Source organism: Panthera tigris, chromosome A3 (assembly GCF_018350195.1).
Source record: "Panthera tigris isolate Pti1 chromosome A3, P.tigris_Pti1_mat1.1, whole genome shotgun sequence".
Classification (NCBI taxonomy): Eukaryota; Metazoa; Chordata; class Mammalia; order Carnivora; family Felidae; genus Panthera; species Panthera tigris.
Window position 1 is genome coordinate 89,939,989 of NC_056662.1, and position 14,991 is coordinate 89,954,979.

The 14,991-nt window shown below is 43.3% G+C and overlaps 1 protein-coding gene, 1 non-coding gene and 1 pseudogene across 2 annotated transcripts in view; 1 reads left to right on the top strand and 2 right to left on the bottom strand.

The window, feature by feature from the left end:
• The window catches only part of SLC4A5 (solute carrier family 4 member 5), a 116,607-nt gene extending 115,174 nt beyond the window's left edge, over positions 1–1,433 (bottom strand). The window contains exon 1 of the mRNA XM_042981761.1: positions 1,271–1,433. The gene's annotated coding sequence lies outside the window, so the exon portion shown is untranslated. The remainder of the gene's footprint in view (positions 1–1,270) is intronic.
• LOC122237113 lies at positions 429–6,746 on the top strand (annotated as a pseudogene).
• A 360-nt stretch (positions 6,747–7,106) lies between these two features.
• Positions 7,107–7,213, bottom strand: LOC122237571. The gene has a single exon (XR_006216157.1). It is a non-coding gene; the product is annotated as a U6 spliceosomal RNA (small nuclear RNA).
• Between the last annotated feature and the right edge of the window lie 7,778 nt (positions 7,214–14,991).

Genomic DNA, 14,991 nt, shown 5'->3' on the forward strand with positions numbered 1-14,991 from the left:
TTTCACTTCATGCAGGAATTAGAGGGTGAGGTTCACCCTGGGTTAGTGAGGGGACAGGAAGGTATGGGCAGATAGCTTTCCCTCCAGGATGCACAAAGGGGACAGGTTTGCAGGCTGAGGATCCTTCCAGATAAAAGAAATGGGGAGGGAACTGCCCTGGCAGCAGAGTGCTGTCCTGCTTGTATCCAGTGTCCACCGAGAGTTCCCTGGAGCACTTGACTGTTCCTCTGTCCAGCTCTAATGCCACCTTCGCTGTCAACCAATGCACATTCTTATTTACATTTTTTTGGCTTAAAACAAAAAAACGTTATTCCAAGAGTTCTTATTTACTTTGAGAGCCTTTCTGCCTTGTTGTAGAAAAACAGCCATTCGATTGCTGTGTGTGAACAAAGGGACAGGCAGGGTGGACTGTGGGGCACATGCCCAAAATGTCCCCACTGCCACTGGCTGCCACGATGCCCACTGTCTCAGAGCTGCAGGGTTTCCTACTCTACCTAATTCTCAGGTGACTCCCTCTTTTCTCCATGTTAGGAGGCAGATTCCTCAGCAAATGTGATGCAAGCATAGTTAATTGGTAGAACCCAGTTTATATCCAGAACTCTAATAGCAATGGCTACTGAGAAATAAGGTTTGGGGCTTTCCAATCTGTGCAATTAGGAGGGTGAAAAGGAGGGGCGCCTGAGTGGCTCAGTCGGTTAAACATCCTACTTGATTTTGGCTTAGGTCATGATCTCACAGTTGGTGAGATAGAGCCCCAAGACAGCCTCTGTGCTGACAGCACAGGGCCTGCTTGGGATTCTCTCTTTCCCTTTCTCTCTGCCCCTCCCCTGCTTGCTCTCTTTCTCTGTCTCTCTCAAAATAAATATAAACGTGAGAAAAAAATTAAATAAATAAAAAGGAGGGCAAAAGGGATCTTAAGAGAGCCTATCCAAGAATGTACCACAAGGTTTCTAAGTCTTTACCAACTGGTAAAGCTATATTTGGTCTTCCAATTGACTATGATGTGTTTGTGCCATAAAATAGAACGCAAGGTAAGGGAGGTGTGAGTGAGAGGCATCCCCTCCCCTAACTGTGCCCAAGCCTGGGTCATTCAGCCACGGCTAGGAAGCTGACTCTGCAAGAACATGGCAGTCTCTCATGAACCACATGAACAGAGTGGGGCTGGAGGACTTTCCTGCCAAAGGGACAGGTGCTGGGTGTCAGATCCCAAAGAATCTATTGTATAGGAGTCCTCCTTACCCACGGTTTCACTTTCTGCAGTTTCAATTACCTGCAGTCATCCGTGGTCCAGAAGCAGGTGATCCTCCTTTATCAGCAGGTCAGAAGTAGCCTAACGGTATGTCACAGTGCCTACGTCATTCACTTCACTTCATCTCATCACGTGGGTCTGTTATCATCTCACAGCATGACAAGAAGAAGCATGAGTACCATACCATAAGCTATTTTGAGAGAGAGAAAGACCACATTCATATGACTTTCTTTATAGTATATTACTATAGTTGTCTTATTTTATTATTGTTGTTATTAATATCCTACTGTGCTTAACTGATAAATTAAACTTTATCATAGGTATGTTATATATAGGAAAAAACAGTATATACAGGGCCTGGTACTATCTGCAGTTCAGGCCTCCACTGGGGGTCTTGGAATATGTACCCCATGGGTAAGGGATAACTACTCTACTTGTTTTCCAGCACTGCTTTGGAATTTTTTCCCTTTTCTTTCCTTTCTTTCATTGAAAAAAAAAGTAATTTCAGATGAACTTAGGGAGGGAAGAGAAGTAAATGTAAGAGTTCAGTTCATCTCGAACTAGAGTTTTTGATTCCTGCTGAGGTTGACTTTTTTGCAGCTAATATGAAACAATTGGAGTTTTTGTGAATTGCTATTCATAGTTATGCTTATATCAGTGTGTTTCTCTTTTTTCTTATTTATGCATAAGAATTATTTATCATCTATTGTAAATATTTTTCTGTATTTGTCATTTGTTATTCAATTTTGTCAATGACCTTTCCTTCTTTTCCAGGAGGTCCAGTGCACGTGTGTGCGTGCATGTTTTAATGAGGTCAAATTTATCCATATTTTCCTTTAAGGTTTTAGTTTTGTTGCCAGTCTCAGAAACACTTTAACCACCACCAGGTTTATGTACACCTATGCTTCCGTCTAGTTCTAAAAGCCGTCTGACTTGAATTTAGTATATGGTGTAAGACAAGGATTTAACTTTATGATTGTTCCCCTGTGTTACATCACCATTTGTCAAATTATGTATCCTCTATCCACTAGTTTGAAATGCTGCTTTTATCACATCCCAAATGTTCCGTGTGCTGAGTCTGTGCTCAGCCAACCATCCTGACAGCACGTGACACACGCAGTTACCTTTTGCTACCATCTGCTCTGCCCTCAAACCACTCTGCTCTGCATTTTGTTCCTACCATGTCACAAACATTTCTCTGGCAAAACTCATCATCAGACTCCTAATAGCCCAAGTCTGTGGATGCTTTTCAAGGCTTTTCTTGACGGGCCTCTCTGTTACCTTCGACATTGTTGAAAATTCCTTCCTTCCTGAAGTCCCTCGTTTCGAAGTGGTTTTGTTTGCCTGTTTGTTTTGGTATATTTTGGGACTTCTGATCATTAGGTATCTGCATCTTCATCTTTGCTAAATAATGACACAGTGTTTTCCAGAAGGAATGTGGTATGCATACCCCCACCAGCAGTGTGCAATGGCCTAATGGGATTATTCAAGGACAAGCATTGGTAGAGCTGGTATGGTCCAGATCTCTTGTCCCATGGCATTTGCTCAGTTCCCCCTTTGCACATTCACCCCACAAATCTCTGTCTTGTGAACTTGAATCCTGCTGCTGGCCTAAGCCAGCCCCATGACCATCCCCACTCTCCCCACAACACAAACCAACTGTCAGCTTTAAAGGGTCACCTTCCTAAAACCGCATTTTTGCATTTTGTTCTCTGTTCCCAAATCACCAGAGGATTTCCAGGGCAGTCAAATGAAGTCTGAGCTCCTTGGATTGGCACCCAAGGCCTTCCCTTGCCAAACTTCCTTGTTCTTCCTAACACTTATTTTCCCCCACTCTCTACAGGGGAGCACTTGAATCCAGGCAAGGAGATCCATCCTGATCTGGGATTGTAAACCAGGACAGCCACTCTGCAAGAACAATGTGGAGATAGTTAATAAGGATGAAAATACACATACCAAATTAATGAAGTTTTGGGGTGATAGGGGGGTTCATGGGGTCTGTAGCCAACAGCCAAGAAAGAATTCTTGAAGATGTCTTTGGTGCAAAAATGGTGATTTTATTAAGGCATGGGGACAGACCCATGGGCAGAAAGGGCTGCACTGGGGGTGTGATGGGTAACTCATTATATACCCTCAGGTTGGGAGGGGGTGAGGGATGAAGTCTCTAAGGTATTTTGAGAACAAGATTTCCAGGACCTTGAGGGGCTAGCTGTTGCCAGGGAAACACCACTTATTACTGTTTAATAAAACCTCAGTCATGAGGCCCTTCATATGCATATCAGGAGGCTATAAGCTTGGAGTATGATTGCCAGCATATATTTTGGGGCAGTTGAGATAAAGGAAGTAGATTTACAGGATCCCTGAGGTTGGGATAATGTAAAGCTAAGATTCTCTTTTGCCCCTAGCAAAGTGTCATCCTGAGGTAGCTGAGCTCCTAGAGGGAGGTCACTCTGCAGGTTTCAAGGACCTGTCAGTGGGCTGTAGGCAGTAAAGAAATTCAATTTTTCATTTGCCTTAGTTTCCCACATTACCATGGCAAGCACTTAAACCCCTTTGCTTTGTTCTTGGGTAGCCAGGAGTGTCCGAGCAATATCACACATATTTTCCTGGGGTGGGGGGTGCTGTTAGCCTGTATTTTGCCCTCCGCTTGCCCTACACTCCCTCATCAAAATGACTAAGCAATTTCACTTTTGTACATGTGTACCAGGCCAAGTAAACAAGGATATTTACATCGCGTAGTTTATAGGTGCTCAAACTTGGAATCAACCCAGATGTCCATCAAGAGTAGAACGGATAAGTAAGTTCCAGCCTCTGCACCCCTCGTCATTCTATATCCCCACTGACCTAGTGTCAGGGGGGATGTTTCTTTTTCAGAAAACATGTCTTCATTTAAAACAGGAGCCCAAGGGCACTTGGGTAACTCAGTCAGTTGAGTGTCCAACTTTGGCTCAGGTCATAATCCCACATTCATGAGTTCGAGCCCTGCATCTGGCTCACTGATGTCATCGTACAGCCTGCTTCAAATCCTCTGTCCCCCTTTCTCTCTGCCCCTACCCCACTCAGGTTCTCTCAAAACTACATAAAAAAAAAAAAAAAAAAAACAGGAGTCCAACTACCTACTTTATAAAATAGTTAGGATTTTTTCCCACTGAAAAGTGAATTTCCTATATCATTGTGTAAATATATAGGAAAACTCTAACAAGTTGTGGTCAACTACTTGTGTTTTATCATTGTGTTAAGCGTCTAAGTGCTCTTTTTCTTTTTTAATCCATTTTAAAAGTTAATGTACAGTAAAATCCATTCTCTTCTGGCAGTCAGTTCCATGAGTGTTAACAAATATTTACAGCATTTTTTTTTTAACAAAGGAGTGTCCATATGGGTCTAAAGTAATTTATCTTAGATTTTGTCCACTGAGACTTTGGAAAACAAAGTTTGATTTCACAATTTGGTAGGCAAGCTGTATTTACTCCACAAGTTCACAAAACTTGAATTTCACCTATTGGTCCTTGCTCAATTGTTTGCATAGGTTCTCACTGTCTTCTAGAACAGCCAGTCCTGGGCTAGCTCTTTCCATTAAGATTAGAAGGGAAAACAGGCCTGGCTTTCAACTGTCTACAGAACCTTGACAAGCCATTGCTGCAGGTGAAGGACCCAGCCAAGGGTCTTCTAAACCAGGTGTTCTCAGCTGCTAAGTACCTAGGTGACCTAAGACTCCAGGAGAGGGTCTTCCATATCTGAGCTACCTTGTCATCTAGAAAGTGTCAAGATTTGATAACCTAGTGAACACTTGTCCTCTCACTTCTCCAAGAAAGGCAGGGAAACTTGGAACCTCAGTAGTCATACAGTTTTCACAGTACATTAAATCAACTAAGCTAACTGTTTAACCATAAGTCTACCATTTCATTTGTTTTGATATGATGCAAAAAAAAAAGTTTTTAAATTTTTCATTGATTGAAATCTAGAAATACCTGCATGGCATCCCATCAAGAGACCAGCTACTACCTCACCAATATTTTACCCCTCCCTACCCCAGTTGTTTTGACATTGTTTCTTCAACTGATGACTTCAAAAATGGGATGCTAAGCCTCCCAAGGCCATGGGATGCTGGCTTTGATGGCCAGCCCCTCTGGTGGGGTAGGAATTAACATATCTTACAAGTTTCCAGGTGGTGCTGGTGCTGGTGGCCAGAGAATCATACTTTGAGAATCACAGCTGTGATTTATAGGAAAAGCTAACAATTTACAGGAAATGTGAAAGGCAGAGGATCCTATTAACACCATGAGAATGTATTTTAAATTCAGACTCTGAGAAATAGTTCCTTTGACAAATAAATTATATGGAAAAATCAAGTAATAAAGAACCTAGAGAGGCACCTGGGTGGCTCAGTCAGTTGAGCATCTGACTCTTGATTTCAGCTCAGGTCATGATCTCACGGTTTTGTGGGTTGGAGCCCGGTGTCAGGCTCTGCACTCACAGTGTGGAGCCTGCTTGAGATTCCCTCTCTCCCTCTCTCCCTCTCTCTCTCTCTGTCTCTCTCTCTCTGCCCCTCCCCTGCTCACACTCTGTCTCTCTCAAAATAAATAAACAAACTTAAAAAAAAAAAAAGAAATTAAGAACCTAGAGATTAAAAGAGATTTAACAGGCATGGAGAGCAGGGCCAATATAGCAGCAAGGTGGAAATACAAGACTTGACCTGTGTATGAAGCTAGATGTCAACATCTACCAGATTTTGCCCAGGGCCTCCTACAGCAGGTACAGCCTGGAATTTGGGCCAGCCTGCTTAGACTGGGCACCTCCAAATCACTTCAAAATGAAAGGTTGCCTATCAACTCAAGTATAAAATATCACAGGAGCTCCTTGCTTGGGCACCAACAGAAAACAATATCTTACCATTGATGAGGAGGTAGGGGCAGATTCCAGCTTCTACTGTGTTCCGGGACTACACTGGGCATAGTGCTTTCATTGACATTTACTTCATAGGTCAGGGTGATGCCTTTGACTTTAACATCCTTCTGCAAAATCACCTCAAGTAGGTAAAGCAAGTATCTAAGATGTCCAAAGAATCTCAAGAACTAGACATTCATCCCAAATTGGATCTGGGCTTCAAGGAAGGACAGATCACCAAGTTGAGTAATAGTAACATTGCAACCAAGAGATGATATGTTTCTAAGCCCAGGACTACTAAACTTAGGCACTGGGAGTTTAAGTTTACTCCTAGCCCCACCTGGAGGCAAAGTCACTATTTCCCCCTCCATCCTCAGAGGTTGCCACGAGCAGTCATGTTGCCCCCACCACCCATTCCAAATCTAACCATGGAGGCAGTAACATAGATATCCTAGGCTTCTCCCATTCTTGTCATAACACCAGCTCCAGTCTCTGAGAAATGACTTGGGGAGACTTTGGCACTGCTTCCAGCTCTGTTCCAAACCTGGCACCACAGCCATCCAACTAAGTCCAGGACGGAATAGCCTTGGCAGAACACCAAGAACAAACTTGAAGAATAAAAATGACCTTGAGAAGATAGGATAGAAAACCCCGTGTTTGATGAAGAAAATGGCGGAGGTACAGAGAAGACTTTTTCTAAAGAATTGCAATATATAATGCATTTGTTTGGTGGATGATCAGAATACTTTTTTTTAATGTTTATTTATTTCTGAGAGAGAGAGAATCTCAAGCAGGTTCCACACTGTCAGTGCCAAGACCCATACAGTGCTCCATCTCACAAACTGTGAGATCACGACCAGAGCCAAAGTCAAGAGTCAGACACTCAACCAACTGAGCCACCCAGGTACCCTGGATGATCGGAATACTTACTAAGTAAGTGCATATTCTTTTTTCTTTTTTCTTTTTTCTTTTTTTTTATATGGAACGCTTCACGAATTTGCGTGTCATCCTTGCGCAGGGGCCATGCTAATCTTCTCTGTATCGTTCCAATTTTAGTATATGTGCTGCCGAAGCGAGCACAAGACAGTGCATATTCTTGAAGACATTGCCATAGAGTTCATTCTGAAACGACGCACAAGGGAATGTCAAATGAAAGACAAGGTAAGTACAAGTTGAGGATTCATCTTTTTGATATGAAAGGACCCAGGGAAGTTTGCTAAGGTTACTCGTGATTACTGTGAATGAAAATTTGAAACGAGCCGGAAAATAATTTGACGAAGCCTACTATGGATCTTGACACTTTTTGTAATTTATGAAGCTTCAGTATCTTGTGTGGAAACCATATATAATAACTGAATATTTTCTACAGTAAGGTCCGTGTAATTGAAAGATGGAGAAACACAAAATTTTCGTGTCTTCAATTTTAGAGTGATATTTGAGATTTTAATTGCCTGCTTTGATAATACCATATTTGAATTACTCATTGGGTTTTAATGACCACACAAAAGTTAAATTATCTTGCAAACCACACAGTTCCTTCTGACTTTTGACTATCTAAATGATGAAGTAGTACTTATATTAGATGACTTTGTGCCATTGTAAGCTATACTATAGCTATTTATTTTTATTTTTTAAGTGATTTATTTTTGATAGAGGAAGCACGAGCAGGGGAGGGACAGAGAATGAGGGGGACAGAGGATCTGAAGCAGGCTCTGTGCTGACAGCAGAGACCCCACTTGGGGCTCAAACTCACAAACCTTGAGATCATGACCTGAGCTGAAATCAGACACTTAACTGACTGAGCCCCTACTATAACTATTTAATGTTATCATATATTATATATAAATATGTAACTATTTAACCAGCTGCCCCTACTATAGCTATTTAATATGTGAAATCTAAATGTCACCTTTACCCTGTGATACCTGAACCCAAGTTCCTAGACAACAGTAATCTAACAGATTATTAAGGATACTAAATGGTTTAATCACTATAATGTACACCTGCAACTAATATCTAACTGGGATTTAAATAAAAAATTTAACAAAAGATAGTAAACTGGTTTGTGTTTCTCTTAAGTAGATGATATGGGAATATAGTCTTTTGTACTACTGTTTATCTGCCTTAAAAGATAATTTTCTTCAGGGACACCTGGGTGGCTCAGTTGGTTGAGCATCTAATGCACTGGGTGTGGAGCCTGCTTGGGATTCTCTCTCCCCCTCCCTGACTCACACACATGCTCGCTCACTCTCTCTCTCTCTCTCTCTCAAAATAAACTTAAAAAAAAAAAAGATAATTGCCTTCCATGTCCTTTTCTTTAGATAGCAAGTGATTTTGGGGAGAAACTAAATTTCACGTGAATGCTTGTGTTGGAAGGCTTTTTTGACTTAAAAGCTCTGGGGCTTAGACAATAATATTTGTCAAGTTGTAGAACTCATTTTCCTGGATCAGATTAAAGCTTCTAAAATACATGTTTTTAGCAGTAGTTGGAATGGAATTGCTTAAAACGCTGATGCCAGAATAAGCATTTGGGGTAGTGTTTTATTAACATATTTGTTAGCACTTGTTGATTGTGAAAATGTGTACTCGATTAAAATCAAATATGGTTTATGGAAACCACTTCCTCAACTTCCTGTAGTTCAGGATATACATATTTTGTGTGTGTTTAGGTATTAAATTATTATTACACTCAAAATAAGGATTGAAATTACATTTAAAGAGATCAGTGAATATCACTATTTGTGAAATTGAGCATTTTGTGCGTTTATAAACAGTATAAATCAATAATTGGGAAATTCTACTTTCTTAACCTATTAATACTAGGAAAAAATATGAAAAATTAAACAAACAAAAAAAGGACTCATGACTCTGGGGACACAAATCTTTAAATTGGAAACCCTTCTCTGTCCCAGAACTAAAACTAGTGGACAGTCTTTTTCTTAACTTTACCATTGCAAGCTGGTTTATGTAATTTGGTATCATACTTGTTATGTTACTTGCTATGTATCTGCTGTCTCCTGCTCACTAACAAGGCGAGAATAGTGGGACTTACCATACCTGTGGCTTACTGTGAACGGCTCAGCAGCCCAGGGAGAAGTGACTCGAATGCCTATAAAATTCTCCACCTTCTAAATTCAAATTTTTTCAGTCATCTCAGACCCTCACATACCTCTTTGTGAAGTCCTATTTAGCAATTTCAGGAGACAAAAAATCTCTGCATTTCTTTCTCCCCTAAGCCAATTCTCTGAAAGTGGACAGAATGACCTGAGTGCTTATAAATCCAGAATTTGGGCAGGGATAGGGATGGAGAAAGTTAACCTTTCTTGGCGCTGCTCTGTATCCTTCTTTATCCTGCTGCATCCGCTGCATCCAGTGCTGACCGGAGCTCCATCACCTTCTTGTACATTCACATGTCCCTTCCTATGGTAAAAGGTGGCATCAATGGCATCTCCACTATCCTCTGTCGGTTGAAAAGCACATCATCTTTGGCCAGTAGGTATGGCTTGGTTGAAGGAAGTTCAAGGGGCTTCTCAGTTATATTCTACGGAAGTGTTTGTTTTCTTGTAGCTCCATCCTGTTGTCACACGTGAAGCAAAGCTTCACTTGGTATTGGCCCCATTGTTCAATCAAAAGTCATGGGTTTGGAGTTTCTAACCTAACCTGTGGAGCAGAGAGTTCGAAAGCACTCAGCTCATGATCAATACCCACGTTGCCATACTGCCTGGGTATCTGGTCCCTTTCTGTAAACATTTTTTGGTCAATCTTGCAGTTCTTCAGTAGAAATATGTTACAGCATCATTTATAAAGTTGAAGGGCCATAGCTCCAGCTAATTGACAGGCTTCCCAAAGCGAAGGCTCTACTACCCAACACCTAGAGAACCTCAAAAGCGGTTACCGTCCCACCACTTTTCCTTCCCTCTGCCCCTTTCCGTGTACAGTGCTGTGAGGAGGTTGTTCCTTCTCAGATGAATGGGGCCCATCAGTTTGGTTAATTAAAGGACAATCTGAAGATTGTCTGTTAGGGTGAGGGTGGGGTTGGAAGATATAATTTCTTAGCACTTACTTGGATGCCCTTATGGACTAAATGTGTTCCTCAAAATCCATGCTGATATCTAATCCTTAATGTGACAGTATTTGGAGGTAGGGTCTGTGGGAGGTGATTAGGTCATGAGTGTGGAGCATCATGAATAGGACTAGTGCCCTCCTAAGAGGCCACAGAGTTTACTTACTTTCTGCCATGTAAGGGTCTGAGAAGTCAGCTGCCTGCAACCAGAAGAGCACCTTCTCCAGAACCTCATTCTGCTGGCACCCTGATCTCAGACTCCCAGCCTCCAGAACTGAGAGAGATCAATGTTTGTTGCCAATAAACCATCCCATCCATGGTATTTTGCTCCAGCAGCCCAGGGGAAGACTGAGGCTAGCAATCTGAATGGAGGAAATCCTTATATTTAGCTTCAACGTCTATTCTCTCTTGACTCTGCTTCTTTATCTCTTCCTAACTTTGGGTCCATTTTGTTTTCATTGTACTCCCCTTCCGGCAGCTCTATGCTTGCAGAGCCATGGCAGGACATCTTTAAATTAACATTTTAAATAGAAAACAGGGGCACCTAGTTCGCTAAGTCAGTTGGGCATTCGGTTTTTGATTTCGTCTCAGGTCATGATCTTGCGGTTCATGAGATGGAGCCCCATGCTGGGCTCTGTGCTAACAGTGCGGAGCCTGCTTGGGATTCTGTCCCTCTCTTCCTCTCTCTTCCTGCCCCTCCCCCACTCACACATGCACGCTCGCTCTCTCACTCTCTCAAAAGAAAAAAAAGAGAAAAAACCCTAAAAGGAAACTCTCCACAATTATTAGTGACTAAGTACTGGGAACCTATGTTCTCAATCTTCCTCCATGTTATGTTGTTTGTGTTCTCAAGATGATAATACGTGTATAAATTGCTGACACATTAAAAATAAAGTTTAAAGTATATACATATAAAGCATATATTGGTGCAATAATGGTAATTTAGAACAAGGGACTCAAGAGACAACTATTTGTAGTGTGCTGTCTTTCCCTTGAACCTTACCCAAATACACATGCTGTAAAACAAAACATTTATGATACAATCAGGGAAATTTGAACACTGGATATTTGATGAAGTACAGTTTTGGGGCACAATAATGGTATTGTAGTTTTTTTTTAAAAGAACTGTCTTTTAGGGATACTAAAATACTTTGAAATGAAATGGTAAGATGATGCCCGGGGTTTGCTTCAAAACAATCTGGGGGGAAAGAAGAGTGAAGGAGTGTCGAGGAAATAAGAATGGTCATGAAATGGTGAATACAGGCAAATGGAGATTCATTATACCCTACGCTCTTCACTGAACGTTAAAATTTCCCATAATAAAAAGTAACAAAACAAAACACAGAGTGACAGGCATATATTTACTCCGACACCAGTTATTTAAACAAGACGAGTCCAGGTCTCACTCCCAAACTCCCCAGGCTTCCGGAGAGGAATGGAAGCCAAATGTCCCAGGCCACCCCTTTGAGCACCTCAGCAGTAACGGCCATCTGTCCCTGGGAGCAGCAGTACCAGTCTCAGCTTGCACATGTGGTAAAGATGAAAGAAGCCTGGATGAACGACATGTTTCTCAACATACATATTGGAGAGAACTACATGGATCACAACACCCACAGGAAGGTAGGAGGAACCCTCACCCTCAGGTCCCATGTTCTCCAGGTGCCCTGGGCCTACTTGACAGGGGTAAAGGTATTCCATCCTCTGAAGCTGCCCCAGTTGGGCACCTGGAGCTGTGGAGCACACGTGCTCTTGGTTCACTTTCAGCTCCAAGGCTGGGTAGGGCACAGTCAGCTCTGGGGCCTTGCACGTTTCCTAGGATTAGCCAGCAGAGACTCAAGTCTCCGTACTGCCTCCATTCCTGCTCCCCACTGTGGGGTAGCACAGAAAATGGGAACCAAGCGAGCAAATTCAAATTGGGGTGGGGAGGGAGAATGCCACAAACCTTTGATTCTCCTTCAGTCTTGGCCTGCTAAGAGTAGGAGGAAACAGTACCTGGACGGCAGAAAGTAAGATGGTAACAGACCATGAAAACAAGCTAAAAGCTGAGCGCCAAGGACTGCCTATCCCTTGGGACCCAAAATATGATTATTTGTGTCATATGTATGTCTGAGGAACATGGCTACTTGTATTTCATTTATTCAGTTTCAGCCTCTCCCAAATATCCTTTTTTATTGAGTACCTGTGTCAAGCATGGTATCTCATTTAATCTTCCCCTAGAAATTACCTGTGGAAGGAACACCACCTGAGGAAGGTGCTATTAGCCTCAGTACAGATACAGAAACTGGAAACAAGAGCTTAAGCAACTTGCCCAAATTCACACAGCTTATAAGAGGAAGAGCTGGAATATGAGCCTTATTCTTACTTCACAAAGCTGCTATGTTGGGGAAATTGATGTTGACCCTAGGAATCTGCCCAAGAGCCCCAAAAAGAGAGGGGTTCCTAGGTGACAAAATTGAGACTGTTTATACCCTGCCCCTGCCAATCGCCAGCCAGTCTGCCTGGTTCTCATGGCACAACTGGGAGTTGAGTGGATGCATCAAAGGAGGTTCTTCCCATGCTGTGCTCCATCCTTGGTACAGGGTGCCTCACTAGGCTTCTCTATCCCATCATCACATCCCAGTTTCCAGAAACCTCTTGGGCCCCATGAGGAGCTCCCATTACCATCTGTAGTGATGCTTGCATCAGCTTCCACGATTGAACACTGGGACACAGTGCACACATGCTGCTCTCTCCCCTTTCTTGCCACCATGCCCCAGTTTCTGCTCCCTCTATCCCACCAAGACTGCTCTGGTCAGTTCATCAGGCATCTAAGAATCAGGTGCTACTTTCCAGAATGCAGCCCACAGGACCTCTGAGCTGTATCAGAGCCTGCTGACTACCTCTCCTCCTTGGCCTTGTGACACTTCCTCTGGGGACCTTTCTCCAATGGATGCTCCCTTGAGCTCCACTGCAGGCTCTGTAACACTCAGGACTGCCCCGGGCTCTTGCCTCCCCCTGCCCTGGACACTCTCCTCGGGTGACTTGAGGCCTCACCTCATTTCCAGGCCTTCAGTTGCTTGCTCTGCCTTGACCAAGTCCTTTGGGCCAGTGCCTTTCTGCTCACCTCACTACTTCAGGACTTGGATGGCTGCAGGGCATGGTATCCGGCTTTCCTGGTGGCCAAGTAATGCAATCCCAGCAAGTGAGGGAGGGAAAACTTGGAGCAACAAAAGAAGACAGGAGGAAGAGGAGGTGAATCTGCTCTCCATCCTTACATCAATCCCAATGGAATGTTCCAGCTGGGCACAGTGTTTCTCAACAGTCTATCCAGAGACGGTACACACAGGCAAGGGGTTAGCTGTGTCTTTGTGAAGCAGCGGCCAACTCCTAAAAACATACCTCATTTCTTTTTCTTCCCTGCCTAGCTTCCCTCAATCCTCTTCCTCCATCTCAGTGCTTGGGGATTGCAGCTGCCTTAAGCACTAGCACTTCAGCTTTGCCTCCGCCTCGATTTTCTGAGGAACCTGAACTAAGACACTACACCTCATCCAAATCTCCAACCACCACTGACACAGCTCGTTCCCCTATCTGTATCTCCAACCTAGACTTCCCTAAGCTCCAGACCCAGCTGGCTCCAACTGCCAATGGCCATCTGCACTCGGGCATTCTCACAAGCACCTCAAACTCATTTTCGAAATGAAACTCACAGTTCTCTTCCCCAAATGTGTACTCTTCTCCTGTGTTTGGGGGGATGAAGAAATAAAAGACATCTTGTTGGAACTCTGTTTGTCTAAAGTGAGTGACAGATGGGTTAACTAACGATTACAATGGAAAGAGAGGCTTCCTGGCATAAAGCACTGTTGCAGGTGCGTGTACTGGGGAAGAGAAGAAAGCCTGCCATGCACCAGGCACGGTGCTAGAAGCCCATGTGCAGTATCTCATTTAGCCTTCACAGCAACCCTGTAAGGTATCATTCTTTCCATGCTGTGATTCAGAAACAGACTAAAGATTAGAAACCTTGCCAAGTAACAAAACAACTAAATCCAAGCACACCTGGAAAAAAGGTTCATAGTCTCTGCTCCGTCCAGAAGAGGAGCACCTAACAAGCAACAGGAATTGGGAGATTCCCTAAGGTGGCAATGTCAGAGTGGTCTTAATACATGAACAGGATGTCAGCTGAGGCAGGATGGGGGCAGGGAGGTGGAGCAGAGGGCAGGAGGGGGGCTAGCATTCTGAGCAGTGGAAAGGAGTCTGAGAGAGCACAGGGTGGCAAAGAAACTGTAGGGATTCACTAAGGCTAGACCACAAGGCACATGTGGACAAGTACCCCCACAAGAGGATGGAGAGGTGGGCAGGACCCAAATCACAGACAGCCTATTCTAGTAGGTGTGCTATTCTAGTGAATTCAAATTTTATACTCTAGGTACTTAGAGAAACTGTTTCAGGGTTTTATCTAAATTTTGCATTTTAGTTGGAAGAATCATTTCACGATTTAAAGCAAGGAATAACATGGCCCAGTTTGCATCTGGAAAGGTCCCTCTGCCGTCAACAGGAACTGGTTGAGAGACACATGGAGGTTGGGTAGCTGAGCCTAAGTCCCAGCTCTCCTAACTGAAGATGAACTTAGGTGCCAAACCCTTGGTCCAGCCCTTTCCCCCTTGTTCACAGTAACTTATTGCACGTGAACATTCTATCGTTTGAGAGGCTGTGCCTCTCAAATTTGGCACAGCCAAAGCCTCCTCAGCATCCCTTCTTCTCCACTCCCACTCTGAGCTGAAAGGCCCAAGTCCCACTCCCAACAACACACAGAAAGCAC